Source organism: Schistocerca nitens, chromosome 4 (genome assembly GCF_023898315.1).
Source record: "Schistocerca nitens isolate TAMUIC-IGC-003100 chromosome 4, iqSchNite1.1, whole genome shotgun sequence".
NCBI classification, from domain to species: Eukaryota; Metazoa; Arthropoda; class Insecta; order Orthoptera; family Acrididae; genus Schistocerca; species Schistocerca nitens.
Genome location: NC_064617.1, coordinates 367,958,996 through 367,974,893, shown reverse-complemented (window position 1 = coordinate 367,974,893; position 15,898 = coordinate 367,958,996). Strand labels below are relative to the sequence as shown.

Here is a 15,898-nt window from a genome sequence, read left to right as displayed (position 1 = left end):
TCGTATCGAAGGCATTTTTAAGCAGATCTGTAAGACTGCTTGAGCCACAGGAGGATGCCAAGGAGGGCTAAGGACGAGCATATGATCTGAAGGAAAAGTCATACACTTGAAACTTCCTGGCAGATTAAAACTGTGTGCCGGACCGAGACCCGAACTCGGGACCTATGCCTTTCGCGGGAAAGTGCTCTATCCTTTCTTTCAGGAGTGCTAGTTCTTCGGGGTTGGCAGGAGAGCTTCTGTAAAGTTTGGAAGGTGGGAGACGAGATACTGGCAAAAGTAAAGCGGTGAGGACGGGGCGTGAGTCGTGCTTGGGTAGCTCAGTTGGTAGAGCACACAGTTTTAATTTGCCAGGAAGTTTCAGATCGGCGCACACTCCGTTGCAGAGTGAAAAATCTCATTCTGAAGTCATACACATATAGCATATCTTAGAAATTCGGAAAATCAGAAGCTTGAAATAGGTAGTATCATTTGCAGACTTTAAAAATGTGTACGATTATATTGATAAATGTACAGTATTCAATGCTTTAATAGAGTTTGCACTAGATAACAAAACAGGAATAACTAAGGCAACTTTAATCAACACAACATCAGAATTAAAATTTATGGGGCCCTGTCAGAAAATTTTGAAATGAAGTAAGGTGTAAGTCAGAGATATGGCTTGTCACACAAACTTTTCAATTGTGCGTTAGAGAAATCATGGTGAAAGGCATAAATACTACAAATACACAACTAGCAGGAAATTCAAACAAGATGACTGTACTTTGCATGGCTTTTGCAGGTGACATGGCACACGTTACAAACTCACTTGAAAATGCACGGAAACAAATTCACTTCAACATGAAATAGCCAAATAAGGATTAAAAATATCATATGAAAAGAAATAAACAATTAAAAAATAAAGAATCACACTAGATTGTTTTAAATATCTAGGAGAGCGAATATCAAACAATACATAAAGTCGACAAGCTTTTCAAGTAACAAGAAACATCTATACTAAAAAAATTTGTATCCTGGAACAGGAAACTGGAACACCGTGAAATGGTGATCATTGCAGAAATCTATGCAGCAGGAACTCTTAAAATAGCTACAAAGAAAGAGTTCGTAATATTAGAAAAAGACTGGAAGAAGACTCCTAAGAAAGATACTGGAATCCAAAAGCAGCAGTTAATCAGAATATAGATTAAGATATAATACAGAACTATATCTGAAAGTTGGAAAAGTAACAGATTGTATGAGAAAATTAAAATTGTATGTACGTACATACAGGATGAACAATGATTAGAATTCTATGTACACATGAACAATTACAGTATTATTAAATAAGTTACAAATGCAAACTAAAATGGCTAAGAGAAGTAGGAAGGAACATCGGAAATGTATGATTTATTATAGGACATTTATCTATACATCATGAGCTGCACTAGAAATGCTTTATTTGCCTAATCCGGTTTTGTAGTTTATAACACATCATCAGTGGCATCTGATACTGAAGAACAAACAACTGTATGTACATCGATTTCTACAGAATAACAATGCATATAGCAGCAGTAATATACGTCTACTTACATTACGTACTTCTGTATCACTTATATGTACTTCAGGTAATACGATAGTGTCTGAAATCTATTGTGTAACATAGCACAGGGTATGTATGGAATGTATGTAACATTAAATAAATATGATCTTAGAAATAACAAAGACAGGTAATGTTGACTCCATGATCACTTCCGTATTTACTCTCTACAATATGACAGTTATCTTAAACGATGTCGAGAATTGTCACTGAGGAAGATCTGACAGCAGTAGCATACGTGACAAACTGTGTACTATGTTATAAGATAGATTTCAGAATCCATTGTATTAATTGACGTACGTATCATTGCTATAGAAGTATATAATTTAAGTAGACTTACATTACTAATAATATATTACAAAAAAATGGTTCAAATGGCTCTGAGCACTATGGACTTAACTTCTGAGGTCATCAGTCCCCTAGATCTTAGAACTACTTAAACATAACTAACCTAAGAACATCACACACACCCATGCCCGAGGCAGGATTCGAACCTGCGACCGTAGCGGTCGCGCGGTTCCAGACTGTAGCGCTTAGAACCACTCGGACACCCCGGCCGGCTACTATATTACAACGATTTTGTAGAAATGGATGTGCATACAGTTGTTCCTCTGTTTCAGATGCCACTGATGACGGTTATAAACCACGGAATCGGTTTAGGCAAATAAAACATTTCTAGCGCATCGCACACTTACAGAAGGTGTCCTTTAATGAATATATAAAAGATGCCGAGCATCAAACATTCAAGAAAATGTGGGAGTAGATTAGGACACAATAATAAACACAACGGATTATAAAGAATCGACAGAAAAGGCAGGTTTGCAGGACAGAAGAATCAAGAACTAGAAAAAAGTGGACAGAAGAAGAGACAAAACAACTTTCTAGAAGTATGAAAGAAGTGCAGGCCCAAAGGAAACTGCATAAGAAAGCAGCAGGAACGAAGTTGATTTTTCGTACCCTCCAAAAGGATTACTCGAAATAAAAAAAAATAAAAAGAATTTCAGCCGATTTTAATGACTGTAGGAGCTTCACGTAGTAAGTGGAGCACGCTGGCCTCTGCGACTGGGAAGGTCCTCACGGAGGAGATCACTGCGTTGGTCGCGGGACACTGTGCAGGAATGGACTGGCGCTCCTGAGGTGAGGGTGATGCGAAGTGCTCTTGCGACGAATCTGGAAGTGGGCGCGCCGCTGCGGACGCCGTTCCCTGAATAATGCAGTCGCGGCCGGACAGGAGGACGTCGGCGTGGCCCCAGCTGACGTCGTGGAAAGGGCAGCCCGGCGCAGCGCACGTCACTGTTTCGACGAACCGCAGATGGCTGCGGGGTCGCTTCGCTGCCACTCTGCAGCAGGTGACGCACCGCGCGCATTGTCTTCCACAGCTATGCTTACTGCAGGTGCTCGCTGTGATACATTTCGATTACATCGCACACGATGAAAGATGAACCACGTGCTTCTAATCACGGAGACCCAGTGTGGAAGTTAATATTTATATTTTAAAAAATTAAATAAAAACAATTAACTTAAATAAATTAAATTTTTTTCTGTAATTATCGTAGGGCTGCGAAACTTGGTAGATATCCTACTGCGTTAATGCGGAATCGATTTAAGCTAAGAAAAAAAATCATCCAAATTTTGGTCATTAGTTGCGAATCTAGCGCTGTACACTGTTTGTATAAGAGTATGACATCCACGCTGTCAATTGACAAGCCATAACGCGAGCGTAGTATGGCCATCGAAAAGAGAGACCGCGTAGCAGGACTATCCCACGAAGTTTCAGTCACCAACGTTCTACACTGAACGTGAAAAAATTTCGTTGGTACCTACCTACATACTGTAATAAAATTAGAGAAACCAGTGCTCGCATGGAAAGATTTAAATGTTGTTTTTCCGTGCACTGTTCGAGAGTGGAACAGTAGAGGAAGAGCTGGAAGGTGGTTCGATGAACACTCAGCTAGCCCCGCAATTGCAAATTGTAGAATAAACATGCAGACGTACATGTTGTTGTAGATAGAGGTCTTTCCTCTACCATACTTTGAATCTGTAATCTAGCTCCAAACAGGCTCCAGTCGTCTCGGAACGAATAAATACAAATGTCATATTCTACCCAATGGAATCTTATACCATTCTGTCTGCAAAATCGTGGCTAGTTCAAGCGATCACGTAAAATTCTCTCCAAAGTAGACAACAAACGCTGAGAAATATTGAGATGTTGTACCTGCAGTGGACGGATGAGACGCGACAATTCATCTTCGTATGCACAAACCCAGTCCTAGACCTTGCAAGCTGTGTGAACAGGGACCCGCCGTCTTGGAACACATCGTCTCCATTAGGGAAGAAACATACCATTGGGCGGAACCGATCAGCCAAAATGGCAGTAAGGCGACCTTACAGAGTAACCTTGGAGCTATGGCTGTCCAAACACTCACCTAACCGCCGTAGTGTTTCACTCTCGGGTGTAGACGTGGCTATAAGCTGGAAATAGTGTCAGAGAAGACTCATACGACGAAATGACAATTTTTCGTTGCCCCATAGTCCAGCTTCGAAGCTAAGTATTCATGTTAAAGGGATTTGCGCCACTGATAAGTGCATCTGTAGCTCTGTGTACGGTTTTTTTTTCTGACAGGGTTCACGAGTGCAAATTTCGGTTGCTCAGTTACTTTTTGCAGCTCTCGTCATCTTAATTAACTGGTGCTCTTCGTGGTCAAATGCAACAGCGCGACCTGCAGGCTTGGTTAGCACCTGCATTTATGTTCGCCATGCACTCTCGCGTTGTTGCCATATTTTTGTCCAATCCCTCAATTTATATTCATAACAGGTGGTGTGTTACTTTAATTATGTCTTGTTATCGGCATTAACTATTTGCTGTCCTAAGGGTCTGAAATGTTAATTATTGTTTCATTAAATATTAGCCGACTTACATAAATACTTACTGAGAGCTCCGAAAAATTTGTGTTTTGTGGGTTATATGTGTAATCTGAAATTCTGTTTTATGCATTTATCAGAGTATGTTTTATTCTTTTCCGTGTTTAATGTGAAGTGCCTATTAAAACTGTAGTTACTCCGTAATACCACTGTAATTCGCGAAATTATCAAGTTTGTTAGGAGTGCGTTTGCAGACTTGGCGACAGTGGCCGAGTCCTTATTTTGTTGGAAAACAATGTGTTATAAATCGTTGAAGTAACGGTGTACCAGGTGATTAATTCCCTGTATGTACTGTTAAGTCTCAAGGCAGTAAACGTGTGCAGATGTTACTGTTTTGGTGAAGTACTGCTTTAACAATGACAAATTGTTCCTTCTGAATAGATATTTCCTTGCCCTGGTTACTTCCACTCCCAGGTCATTGTTCTCAGCCATTGACAATTGTTTCTGATAAAGAGTGATATTCGTGCCTGGTCCCTACCGGGGAAGAATTTTTTAGTGACAGTAGTTGCGAACAGTAATCCACTTGCAGTAGACACGTCCGACATCCGCATCGATACACTAACAAATCGGTCAGCTTCGTTCAGGGTGTGGTTGATAAAAGCAATATTGAGATTACAAAAAGAATTTTCATCTGTCAGCTGTTCTCAGACTACCTACAGTTATAAATGCACAAAACTCCTCCTACAAAGTGTTTCCTTTCTACAGCAGTTTGTCTCGTTAATTACTGAATGTACCTCGTATATATATTCTTGTTTCAGACGATGATAAATATTCAAAATCATTTTTTAATAATTAAGCCTGGATATTTTTTTAAATGTAAATATACGCCTTTAGCAGCTGCACATGCTTCAAATTTATTTCGACTTTTCGCTGATTCTGACGCAACCTGTATGCAATATATCGCAACACATATAGCATGCAAGTCAATCCTCCAGCCGACATGTTATAGCAAATCACTGTACTCGTAATATCAGCGACCCGATAATTTTGTGTTTCTAACCGAACTTATATAGTTTTACTAGATGTCTCTGTGTTTGATTTTCGCTCATCTTCTGTTTTAAAACACGGTAAGGAGTGAAGTTTCCTTCTTGTTAGCATTTTGTGTCGCGACTGTCATCATGTATGAATGCATTCCGTTGTCTTCTGTAATTTAAATTATAATAACAATGTTATTTAAGTTCATTTGTGTTTCTATTTAGAACCAACTGGCCCATATTCCTTTATTACTGAATTATATAGAGTTAGTTTGTCTTTCAGCTGCGAACTGGTAGTATTTCAAAGTTTCGGCAGATTGAAATTGCTTAGTAGTATTATAAACACAAGCCATTAATATAACTTCAGAATGCAGGCTTTCTGTTAAAACTGTCTTGAAAATAACGAAATAACACATTGAACTACGTTCGGAAGCGATTGGTTTGATGAGGTGTTATATACACATCTGCGTTTACAAATCGAGCCTTGCAATCTAAATTTCTTATTGCGAAGTTGACGTTTGTTTCTATATAATGTAAATCATGTGTTGTATTGTATATCATAATACCACTGTTCGCAGTAACCAAGTTTATCCGGTCACCAGCGACGACTCTGCGACTGACTAATGGAAATCCTAAAATAGCAGGTAACTGAGCTGTTTTCAGCCAAGCAGGAGTTTTAATGCTAGTGAGATCAAAATTCTGATTATTCATGTTTATAATGTGCTCCTGCTATGGTCTCTGTGTTGCGCCACAACTGCGAATTATTACACTACTGGCCATTAAAATTGCTACACCAAGAAGAAATGCAAATGATAAACGGGTATTCATTGGACAGTTATATTATACTAGAACTGACATGTGATTACATTTTTACGCAATTTGGGTGCATACATCGTGAGAAATCAGTACCCAGAACAACCACCTCTGGCCATAATAACGTCCTTGACACGCCTGGGCATGGAGTCAAACAGATGGTTGGTTGGTTGGTTGGTTTTCGGGGAAGGAGACCAGACAGCGAGGTCATCGGTCTCATCGGATTAGGGAAGGATGGGGAAGGAATTCGGCCGTGCCCTTTCAGAGGAACCATCCCGGCATTTGCCTGGAGTGATTTAGGGAAATCACGGAAAACCTAAATCAGGATGGCCGGACGGTCAAACAGATCTTGGATGGGGTGTACAGGTACAGATTCCCATGCAGCTTCAACACGATACCACAGTTCATCAAGAGTAGTGACTGCCGTATTGTGACGAGCCAGTTGCTCGGCCACCATTAACCAGACGTTTTCAATTGGTGAGAGATCTGGAGAATGTGCTGGCCAGGACAGCAGTCGAACATTTTCTGTATCCAGAAAGGCCCGTACAGGACCTGTAACATGCGAGCCGGCCGAAGTGGCCGTGCGGTTCTAGGCGCTGCAGTCTGGAACCGCGAGACCGCTACGGTCGCAGGTTCTAATCCTGCCTCGGGTATGGATGTGTGTGATGTCCTTAGGTTAGTTAGGTTTAAGTAGTTCTCAGTTCTAGAGGACTGATGACCTCAGAAGTTAAGTCCCATAGTGCTCAGAGCCATTTGAACCATTTGTAACATGCGGTCGTGCATTATCCTGCTGAAATGTAGGGATTCGCAGGGATCGAATGAAGGGTAGAGCCACGGGTCGTAACACATTTGAAATGTAACGTCCACTGTTCAAAGTGCCATTTTAATGGCCAGTAGTGTATTCTCGTCATGCGAGTATGTCCACATGCCAATGCACTGCTTAATATTGACTAAAGGGGTCGGAATTGGCCATTAACAAATTAATACAAAAAATTTACAGCCCATAACGGACAATGCTTTAATGTGGAAAATACAGGTACTTTTATCTATTGACTAAGCGGTTGACATGAAAATCCTGCGTAGACGGAATTAAGACCATTTGATTTGGTGGGGTGTCCAGAGGCGCGGGCTCCCTGCGGTAGAGTGAATGTGTGCTTGAGGCGAGTGGAGGCGCGTGACCCGGCCCGTTGACACGGCGGCCGCATCGCAGATAACGCAACGCGGCGCGCCGGCCCAGATCCGCAGTCGCCGGACGCTATCGCCACAGCCGCGAGATGGCCGCCGGATAGCGGACTAACGCTCCACCCGAAATGAAGTTTCCGTTTTTCCGTCTTGTCCTGCTGCCCCGTCTCTCCCACTACTCTTTTTTTTCTTCCTTGGCCCGAGATTTATTCGGCCCATACGGTTTCGTCCCCGTACAGAATCCTTCCTCACGTATTCCGAAGAAATCCTCGCGCGAGCCGATAACAATTTATAAGAGGTGGGGGAGGAACCGGTGGCGTACAGTGGTGTCTCTCCTGTCCCCCCCCCCCATACCTCTTCTCCTTTCACTATCTCTTTCTCCCTCTCGGCACAAAACTTGTATAGACGCTAAGATGAAAGTGGGAAAGCCGAGGACGACAGGGAGGATAGTAGGAGGAGTAGTACAGGAGGAGGAGGAGGAGGTGGTGGAATACTTTAGGAAGAATCTCGCGTAGCTGGCGGCGCAGGCACGGGACGAGCCGAGAGCCAAGTGAGGGAAGAATGAAAAGAAAACTCGGGGCCCCGGGAACGGAAAATAGTCGAAGTTTTTCCAGTTTCTCTTTTTGTGATCCTACCCCACGAACGCGCAGTCCGTCCAGCCGACTGTCCTACTTTCCAAACTCGGTCCGGCCCGTGCAGTTATTTGCGGCATCTCATTTGACTTTTAAGGAGGCGGCGCTGTGACAGGGGCGGGGGCGGTCGGCGGCCCGCGGCGCAGCCGTGACCTGCGACCGCCCTACCGCCCCCGCCGCCCCCACCTGTCCCGCCACCGGGTTTGATTAGCTAATTGGCCGGCGGCCAGCGGCCAGATCAGGCTATTATGGCCCTGGTCGGACGCAGCTCCGGGCGTCGCGGCGCCGTAATGTGATGGCTGGCCACGGCCCCGCCTGTGTCCGCGCCGTCTTGTGTGCGACACGTGTGAATGCCCCGAGGCGGACGCTCAGCAGCGGATACCGCCAGTACAGCTGCTCCCGCACTCGCGGCTCTGTCCAGCCTACTCATCTGCAAACGTACCTCTAACGTCAACTTGACTTCATTTTCACCACGACCTTTTTCATCCCTGAGCTGTCTGCGTATTGTTGTCATATGCTGTCGGAATGTTAGCATTATCCAACTCTAGTGCATACTGTACATTCCTTTTTATCGACTCATAATTACTAAAACAACATCCTCTGTAACCTGTTTATTTGTCCAAACGTGGTCTCCATATGAAACTTTTATTCTCCACATTTCCTCTTTTGCCGAATGAACTGTGAATTTATATCATCAACGTGCCGTTGATTTTCATCGATTCCGCGCAGGATATCTCATACATCTCTCTCAGGTAATCAAAAATATTTGGTCAAATGTGTGTGAAAACTCATGGGACTTAACTGCTAAGGTCATCGGTCCCTAAGCTTACACACTACTTAACCTAAATTATCCTAAGGACAAACACACACATCAACGCCCGCAGGAGGACTCGAACCTCCGCCGGGACCAGTCGCACAGTCCATTACTTCAGGTAATCAAAAACTTACATAAATGTTCCAAAATAATCATAAACACACGCAGTTAAAAACCAGAAGAAAGAGTAATCAGTCAAGGCGTCAGGCAACAATATAGTCATCCTTGTCACCGACTTTCTTTAACATATATTTTCGGCACCTCATAAGAAAATGGAAGAACGAAGTACTTCAAGGTGTACAACTGAAAAGAAGCTACCTTCCGATTGCTATGTCACACGCAGTGATACAGTACTCATAAAGAATAAGAAAGCAAAATTTGCAACGTTTGGTGTATGGAATGTATGAACTAGGAAAACAACGCCAGAATCTGAAAATATCCACCAATGAAACTAAGTTTTCGGAGCACTTCAGAAGGTCTGATCGAACATCGTTACTGAAGACAGAACACGGGAACAAATCTCCGTTTCGGATATATAGAGTGCGATATCATCTTGAATAACGATAACGAGAGTTATAATAAAATCAACAAATTTCGGCACATACGTGAAACTATAAATAAAACCTTAAAGAACAAGACGAGAAAAGACACAAAATCAAAGTTTTTACAAGACAATGCTTTTTCCTGTCCTGCTCTTTTGCACTGAATCTTGGATTGGAGAAAAAGAAAGACAAAAGCAGCATACAGTCGACTGAAATGAGATGTTTAATAACCGTAAAGTTTACTGAAGGAGGGATCTGAAAAGAAATGAGACTGTTCGAGAAGAATCAGAAATATTTGACTTAAACGACTAAGTGGAAGAATATAGGGAGAAATGGGGGCAATATTTTAAAAGGATGTATGTACAAAGCATTCCAATGACTGCAAACAATTACAAGCCCTCAGAAAAAAAAGTCTGAAGATCGAGGAAAAGTCTTAAAAGTGAAGTCGGAACAGACGTATTAGCTAAACCTTGAAGTGAAAAAGATGAAAAAGAAGTAGAAGAAGAAGAAGAAGACGTATAAGAAGAACGAGACATCCTCACCGTTTAATCATTAGCATCCTTCAACCAGATATATCCTAACCACACCAAAAAAATTTCGGAAGTGACCCAGGGTTTCTTTTCTGAGTGATCCTGTATAAGAACACGCTGCTTTCGATGGCTTGTTACAGAGCAGTTGTGTTTCTTTTGATGTATTAACCCCATTAGTCTCTTTGCAGTGAAACTGATGTATTTGAACAACAGTGCAAAAGTTGATTGTAGGCTCTTGTGTTTGGAAACTCTCTTGGAAAGTAACTGGATTCCGCCCTGGCTTTTACATTACTTCTTGTCTACGACAGCAATACTCACTTTACTCTTCGCCAACGAGCTTGGGTTTAGAACTTTTCTTTTTTGTACTTATATTTTCTCCCTGAACTTTAATTAAAATTCGATGTTTCCTTTCTGATACCATTACTATTGGCTGTACATAAACTCCGAATAGCATAGAGCGATAGGCTAGAACTTAACCTCACTTCTTCTCGTTGAATACGTGAATATCAAGTAAAAGTATTTTCTAGATATAATTGTTGTGAAATGGTCTCAGTAAATGGCTTATAGTTCAGTGAAGTTTATCGTCTCCGAATGGTTCAAATGGCTCTGAGCACTATGGGACTCAACTGCTGAGGTCATTAGTCCCCTAGAACTTAGAACTAGTTAAACCTAACTAACCTAAGGACATCACAAACATCCATGCCCGAGGCAGGATTCGAACCTGCGACCGTAGCGGTCTTGCGGTTCCAGACTGCAGCGCCTTTAACCGCACGGCCACTTCGGCCGGCTTATCGTCTCCGACAGAGATGTTAAAATCAATGCTGGGAACGTACAGTGTTCTACACTCCATATGATCACCTGTCCCATTCTCCCCTGAACTGAAGATTCCAGTTGATACCTAGAAGGTATTATTTGATAACTCGCAATTTGGAAGAACTTATGGAGTTAGTCAACTACAACATCCACTTTCCATAACGCCTTACTAATGGAATTTATCGTTAAAGCTGGGGACCCCCTTCCCGTTAATATGGGAAACACAAGTATTATACGTTATACTGAAGACGTGGAAACATGTTCTTGTACAAATCTTGAAACTTTCGTTTCCCTTTACATCTCATTCTCCTATGTTTCCGTATTATTATTACACTGTTACAATTATTTGATCAAGCGATTTATTTTATTGTCGTCATCCCTTAGGTCAGTTGGAAACGATCCTCTGCTTACTAGAATTCAGATCTGCCTATTATGTAAACATATATTGGTTTTTATGCCCAGACATGTTTCAGTACATTCATGCTACCGTCAATAAATACTTTTATTCAGTTCATACTCTTTAGATTTTTGGGGTTTGTAGGGTCTGTGTTTTATATTATATAGCTTACCTTAGTTATTCTTGTGGTCCCTGTCAACACCTGCAAGGTCATTTGCTGTAGGAAAACACAAAAAATGGCCTGATGATGGTGCTTCGTGCGAAAATAGGTACTCATTTGACAAATTAAGAGTGCGCTACTAATCTAAAGCAATTTTTTATTGTATTTATCGGTCATCCTACCGACAGTTGTCGTGCATATGCACAATAAAGATCTTGCAAAAATAGAAACTGATTTAAGTTCATACAGTATCCTGGAATCATGGCTACGTTTTCTGTCATTGCGGAGACAATTACGAACTAAAAATTATATAAACTTTATAAAAATGAAATGAAACATTTACTTTTGTTCGATACTAATCACGTGACTTGAATATAAGTGTCATTAAATCCCAAAAGAGAATAGGCACATGGATTTCTCTCCCATTACACTGTGTGGCCCTGAGCATTCCCAGTTTACACACAAGTAATGCCTGGATGATCGATTTAGCAAATTTTGAAAAACACGACTGAATACGAGTATAAGGCTAAATGCTGTAAGATTTATAACTAAAAAGTAAACGAACACGGTGTATGTGCAATGTGAACGATACTTCCTGTTACGTAGCACTGAAAAATAATGTACGCTGGCTGACAAAGACCCTGCAGAACTCTGTAAACGAATGCCAACATGGCACGCACTCCCCTAGGTGTTACGGCTGGAGAAACCGTCACAGAACAGTTGACTATCATGAGACACTCTCGCAACAAAGAAGTTAGTGCTCCATAGGTGGGCACTGCCGGCCAGAACATATGTAGCCACAAGGGGGATAGCAAGCCACGAAATTTTACTTGTTGTGTGTATACAATATAGTAAGAAAAATACATGATCAACTTTGTAGGTGATCTGACGGTGTATAGGATGCAAAATGTAGTACACTTCTGACAGTAGTAACTGTTCTAACTCGGCTCGGCAGCCAGTTGTCCGCACACTTGCAGCTATAGACAGTTTTTGGTGTTGTTGAAGGACTTCGTACTTAACTACCCCGAACTGTGTACTTGTTTGTGTTGAATCTGACCTAAACTACGTGGACAACGTGAGGCGTCACGTTATACTTATGGTCATGTTTACGTTGTGTATTTGAAGAAATCTGGCAGCGTATTAGATGATTGCAATACACCCTGGTAAGCAAAATTATGTATTAGACTATAGTATTTTAAAGTTTAAATACAGAGGATATTTAACTTACACAAAGAGCGGCAGCACGAATGGTCACGCATTTGTTAGACTCACGAGAGAGTCTCACGGAAATGCTAATAAACGGAAACTGGAAAACTCGAAAGGTTACTTCCAAAGATTCATGAACCATTATTAAGAGAAGGAACTGTCCAGTCTATTCATTAGCCCGCTTTGCATACCTCAAGAGAAAGTGACAACAAAGTGAAGATTAGACTGATTACGCTATATACACAGGTATTTGAACAGTCATTCTTCCAGAGCTACATATGCGACTGGAATGGTAAAAAACATCAATATAAGTACAATTTACCACTCATTTCGCAGTCGTTTGCAGAATAGACCCTCACAAGAGCCTTCAGGCGCATCTTATTTTATATTTCGGCAGATAATTGCAATTTAGTTTTTCCAACCTGCAGCTAGACTCAAACCAACAAAATACTGCTCATCACGTCTGTCAATACTTATTGACAAAACAAATATCACACTATACTTATTCTGGATCGCTCTGTACAACGGATATGTAAAATTCCGCTTTAAAAATCACTTTGTAATGCGAAACAAACCAACGCATTCCGTCGATATTAGACGTCGAATTGAAGACGTGATGATCGTGATATCTGTCAGGCATATTCCGAGCCCCACAGACCGTGCTTTCACTTAGGTGGTGCGGAAGGCCCCTGATGGCCTAAGCAGGGCACTCCTCTGTCCTCGCCCAATTTTTGTTGGTGACCACGTTCAGTCTATGTGCCAACGTGCTAGATGCGAAACTAACTACTGATTCGAAGGGCGCACAGCAATATGTCCGTATGTCTAGCAGAGATATACTGTTTTGAATTACATTTCACGAGTTTATGTAGTATTTTATATGTTTCGTCTGTTGTTAGACTCATGTGTTCACGGAAATTCAATTTCTCATCTATGTTTACCCCAAGATAGCTTGTTATACACTGAAGAACCAAAGAAACCCACACACCTGCTCAATATCAAGCACGCAGAAGTGCCACAACACGACGTGGCATAGACTCGACAAATGTCTGAAGCAGTGCTAGACGGAACTGATACCATGAATTCTGCATGGCTCTCCATAAATCCGTAAGAGTACGAGGAGGTGAAGATGTCTTCTGAACAGCACGTTGCAAGGCATCCTAGATATGCTCAATAATGTTCATTTCTGGGCAGTCTGGTGGGAAGCGTGTGTGTTTAAACTCAGAAGAGTATTCATGGAGTCACTCTGTATCAATTATGGACGTGTGAGGGGTCGCATTGTCCTGCTGGAATTGCCTAAGTCTGTCGGAATGCACAATGAATATGAATGGGTGCAAGTGATAAGACAGGATGCTTACGTACTTGTCGCTTGTCAGAGCCGTATCTAGGCGTATCAGGGGTTCCATATCACTCCATTACACCAACTGCACTCTCCCCACACCGATACAGAGCCTCCACGAGCTTGAGCAGTTCCCTGCAGACATACAGGGTCCATGTGTTCATGAAGCCATATGCGTACACGTCCATGCGCTCGATACAATTTGAAACGAGACTCATCAGACCAGTCATCAACAGTCCTACGTCGGTGTTGACGGGCCTAGGCGAGGTATAAAGCTTTGTTTCGTGCAAAAAAATGGCTCTGAGCACTATGGGACTTAACAGCTATGGTCATCAGTCCCCTAGAACTTAGAACTACTTAAACCTAACTAACCTAAGGACATCACACAACACCCAGCCATCACGAGGCAGAGAAAATCCCTGACCCCGCCGGGAATCGAACCCGGGAACCCGGGCGTGGGAAGCGAGAACGCTACCGCACGACCACGAGATGCCGGCAGTTTCGTGCAGTCATCAAGTATCCACGAGTGGGCCATCGGCTCCGAAAGCCCATATCGATGATGTTTCGTTGAATGGTTCGCACGTTGACATTTGTTGATGGCCCAGCAATGAAATCTGCAGTAATTTGCGGAAGGTTGCTCTTCTGTCACACTGAACGATTCTCTTCAGTCGTCATTGGTGCAGTTTTTGCAGGATGTTTTTCCTGCCGCAGCGATCTCGCAGATTTGATGTTTTACCGGATTCCTGATATTCATGGTACACTCGTGAAATGGTCGTACGGGAAAATCTCCACTTCATCGCTACCTCGGAGTTGGCTGTGCCCCAACGCTCGTGCGCCGACTATAACACCATATTCAAACTCACTTAAATCTTGACAACCTGCCATTGTAGCAGCAGTAACCGATCTAACATATGTGACACACATTTTTTGTATTACATAGGCGTTGCAGACCGCAGTACCGTATTCTGCCTGTTTCCATATCACTATATTTGAATACTGATGCCTATACCAGTTTCTTTGGCGCTTCAGTTTATGTGCTCGTTCGGTATGGGTGTCCCCAATTTTAACTGAAGGATTATTGTGGAGTGATCTTTTCAATAGTATGTATATTGTTTTGTTTTAGGCTATCCTCAGTTCGTTGTTATGACACCACTGTGCCATCCCCACCTACATGTTGTATGAGGTATTCGATTGTTAAGTCCCAGAAGGTTGGTCCGCAGATCGATCCTAGAAGATAGCACTCCGTCTTCAGGCCACGAGTTGCCTACCGGGACCATCCGACCGCCGTGTCATCCTCAGAGGAGAATGCGGATAGGAGGGGCGCGGGGTCAGCACACCCCTCTCATGGTCGTTATGATGGTATTCTTGACCGAAGCCGCTACTATTCGGTCGAGTAGCTCCTCAATTGGCATCAGGAGGCTGAGTGCACCCCGAAAAAGGGCAACAGCGCATGGCGGCCTGGATGGTCACCCATCCAAGTGCCGACCACGCCCGACAGCGCTTAACTTCGGTGATCTCACGGGAACCGGTGTATCCACTGCGGCAAGGCCGTTGCCCCTTGAAGATAGCCCTTTTTTAATTACGTTCCGGCTGTCCATCTGTCACTCGACTACTCGGTCCTTCCAGTAGTCTATGAATCTGTTGTAGGCTGATTACCGTACCTCCAGACGTGTTAACCTTTGAAACACTGCGGGCCACCAGAAGTTATCGAATGCACGCCGGCAATGTCAATCGGTATTGCCGTGGCGTATTGCTGTGATATGTGTGTCCGTCTATGGATTTGGCGGTTCTGAAGCGGAACTGGTGCTGGCACCATACGCGGCAAGCAGGAGTCTGCCCTCACCCGGGTAGCTCGCGGAGCAGACACGCCGCCACCATCCATCACGCGGATCGCGAGCTCGCATCGGCCGGGCCGGCTCACTTCTGGCAACGCCAGAGTGTGCCAGCTGGGCCGTTGCCACTGCGGCGCTTTAAAAGCCTTAACATGTTGATTCGGCCAATCTG

General features: G+C 43.0%; 1 pseudogene; it reads right to left on the bottom strand.

Annotated features, from left to right (window-relative positions):
• Positions 1–15,332: 15,332 nt before the first annotated feature.
• LOC126253946 (5S ribosomal RNA) lies at positions 15,333–15,450 on the bottom strand (annotated as a pseudogene).
• Positions 15,451–15,898: the final 448 nt, after the last annotated feature.